The following is a 3,404-nucleotide window of genomic DNA, read 5'->3' as shown; positions in this document are numbered from 1 at the left end:
GGGGGGGGGGGCTGTTTGTGAGGTGAGATATTGCCGTACGCGCGCGCACGCACACACATAGGACAAAAGCCTAGCTGTTTACACTTGATTCCGAGAGGGCTTGCCTGTATACGCACGTCGTGGTTCGTTACTGCACAGTAAGCAGAGTACTTGTTGGCGCCCCCCCCCACCCCCCCCAAAGTTCATGGTCCTGACACGAGGCAAACAGACCAAACCTGTCAAAAGGAAATTGGCCTGTGAGTGACAGGAAAGAATGCATTTCCAGCACCCTTTTTTTTTTTTTTTTTTTTGTGGAGTTTCTCTACGCTGATTTGAGTACGGCTATGCCCATGTTAGACGCTTTTTTGTCCAATCGGATTTTAGCCTTCTGTGTTGCCACGGCAACCATTTGCCTTCAGAATCAGTCGCGCTGGCCGACGCGATCGAAACTTTCATCATCGGCATCACCCATACCTGTCAACTTATACGGTTTAGCCATAGTTAATACGGGTTTTGTGGTGAATCTTACGTATATGGCCATATCGCACAAATCATACGGATTCTGAAAATTTCCGTTTTTTTTTTTTTTCCCCTAACAGGTAGTTCCGTTTGCTTTTGCCCAGAATGGTGCTAGTCTACTCGAATGCTTTCATTTCCGGTAACTTTCCAGTAAATCACGTGGTTCCTAGTTGAAAACAGCAGAGTATTCATTGCATACTTCGGTAGTGTACAAGCAAGTTCTACAAGGAAACAAATATATCATTCATATTTCGTGGGTTTTTTTCTGCCGTTATTTTGACATATAAAATGCTTTGGTATGTTATAAGGATTTTTTTTGCTCTTTATAAGGATTTTTTTGGTAGTTTATACAGGTTGGCGCTCCGAAAAGTAGACAGGTATGATGTGATTTGACATCATTTCTTTGGTTACGATTAAGGGAATGTTGGGATGTGACTTGCCCGCAAATCTTCATGGCCAGATCACGTTTGAAAAAGAGACCACACTCCTCATGAGGTTTTTATTTTCTGGGATTCATTGATTTAAAAAATTTTAAATATATAGTAAATATATAATAATATAATATGTAATAATAAATATAATTTAATAAAATCACAAATATATTTGTCATGTTATTGTATAAATATTGATTGCGAACTGCTCCGGATGATGATGATGATCATCATCTTGTGTTTTTGTATGTTGTAAGGCCAGTCGTCGTGCAGTGTGACCGATTTTACTCTTCACGAAAGGGTTCCTCGGGCATCAAATGCTAAATACTCCAAAAAATGTGTGCAATAATCGAAAACCACTTTTTTGTTTTGTGGAAATGTTCCGAATCAGTTAATTTTCGACAATCAAAGCAAGGCAAACGGCGTTTCCAACATTCCGTCACTGCTGGGCAGAAACCTCGTCCTGTATGTCCAAATATGGTCGTATTTGTATTCACCAATATTCTGGATGTTTTTTTTTTTTTTGACAGTAAGTGCACGTAGTTAGCTTAGCTACATTTGAGCAAGCCCGTTTTGTGAAAAACGGATCGCCGTATGTAATTTATCAGCGTAGAAAGAACTGGTCAGCCACCAAGGAAAGCGCACGCAGATTTATTTCTGGTTCTTTTTAAAAACTGCTTACGCAGCGCGTCGTTTTTATTTTGGTTTGTTCCGTCACTCAAAAAAAAAAAAAAAAAACACGTTTTGGGGTGCGTGAGTGCGAGTCTTGGTTTGCAACTAATCCAAGCGCGAGTGTACCGTTGGCTCCCATTTAATTGAGAATCGCGTGAACGTCTTTCGGCGGAGACGTCTGGCGAATCGACTGGGCAGGAAATTGGAAAAGTTTTGACGCGGCAACATTTTGTTTTTTGCCAACGTGAGTAATTGATTTGGCAAAATGTCCTCCGTGAAACAGACGCTCCCGAAAGTCTCACACAAACACAAACGGCAAAGTGTAAGTCATTGTCTTTGAGTAGAAAATGGAACGTTCAGCCAGGCCTTTTTCTTGCTGACCGGCTTACATGCAAGTAGATGTTAAAAAAAAAAAATAAAATAAAATCCCCCGGAAAAAAAAAAAAAAAACTTTTTCGCAATTTGTGTGTGTGGATGCAGCCTCGCGTCTGCGTGTGATTGAAAAGCGGCTCCTCGGCCGATGGTCTCTTATCGGCTCCCGTCAGACTGCGACTCATTCCGGAGGTTCTCGGCGCTCGACACGCCGCAAGCTCGTCCACGTGGCTTTGAATGCCAACTTCCTCCTCGTATCCTCCTTGCGACTGTCGCAAGACACGCCGAGTCTCGCGACTTGCCCTTATGTCACCGCGCCACTTGCCAGATCTTCCGCCGTTCGGGAAAAGTGGTGCAGAGGGACAGTTTGCACACCGGTGAGATTAAGATGAATTAATATTAGAGAGTGAAAAAACTTGTGAATAGCTGTCCACTCTAGTCACCGCTGTGCCTGAAAGGGTTCGAATAATTTGTCGATCTCAACTTGTTTTCGAAAATGTCTTGTGACACAAGTGACAGTTGGATTGCATGTGCATGTATGTCCGTTTTTTGGTCGTTTCTAGCCGTATGGACGAAAATGTCACAAGGACGCAGCGATGGCAATCGCACCCGATTTATCGGATGCGGTTCGCCGATGAAGATGAAAGTTGTACAGTCGAACCCCGTTTCAACGTATCCCGTTTCCGTTTTCACCCCGATAACGTTCTCATTTCAAAGTCCCCATGACACGTAATTTCATTTGCCGATTTTACTTTCAACGAGCACCTTTGTAATGGAGGCTTTCGGCCGCAACCTTTCTTATGAACAGCAATGGATTCCCCTCCGTTGCTCGGCAACGCTACTGATCGACTCGTACGTTGTTGTACTTCTGGAGGCACGGCGCGGTCCAGAGCACACGCTCTGAGAACCTGGTTGGTAAACGGAAGCAAATCTCGCTGTCTGTGAAGGCTGAAATTGTCTGTCAATTTTCGAATTGGCAAAGTCAGCGATTTTTCGACAATCGTCCGTAAGGGCGACAAAATCATGGCGGAGTTTGAGGCCAATAGATGATCGTCAACGGCTTCGGGACGCGGCACACCCCTGAACTGGAGAAGGCACTTTATACCGCATTACTTGTTCATGTTTTTACATCTATAAATATTCATGCTCTATTATACATCGTAGTTGGCGGCCATTTTATTGGAAATGGTCACAACAAACTACCGTTCTAACATGCAAGATTTCCTTATGTCCCTCGAGGTAACGTCGTAACGAGGTTCAACCGGAACGGTCATTTTTCATCAATGGCTGCAAGCGTATTATATGACATATTAGCATCATATTTGCCTCCCCCGCCGCTGTCCCCTCATTTAATTTGAGCTCGGGGCATGTATCGGACCGGGCGGCCGCGCTTGGACAGGTCCATTGGTATGCAAGCTGGCGTCGGCGGGG

General features: G+C 44.0%; 1 long non-coding RNA gene across 1 annotated transcript in view; it reads left to right on the top strand.

Annotated features, from left to right (window-relative positions):
- The window catches only part of LOC109516693 (uncharacterized), an 18,703-nt gene extending 15,963 nt beyond the window's left edge, over positions 1–2,740 (top strand). The window contains exon 3 of the long non-coding RNA XR_002168392.1: positions 2,629–2,740. This is a non-coding gene — a long non-coding RNA (uncharacterized LOC109516693). The remainder of the gene's footprint in view (positions 1–2,628) is intronic.
- The last annotated feature ends 664 nt before the right edge of the window (positions 2,741–3,404 follow it).

This window comes from Hippocampus comes, unplaced genomic scaffold (genome assembly GCF_001891065.2).
Source record: "Hippocampus comes isolate QL1 unplaced genomic scaffold, H_comes_QL1_v1.1 scaffold100, whole genome shotgun sequence".
Lineage (NCBI taxonomy): Eukaryota > Metazoa > Chordata > Actinopteri > Syngnathiformes > Syngnathidae > Hippocampus > Hippocampus comes.
The sequence above is the reverse complement of the archived record's forward strand: the minus strand, read 5'-3'. Positions and strand labels throughout refer to the sequence as shown.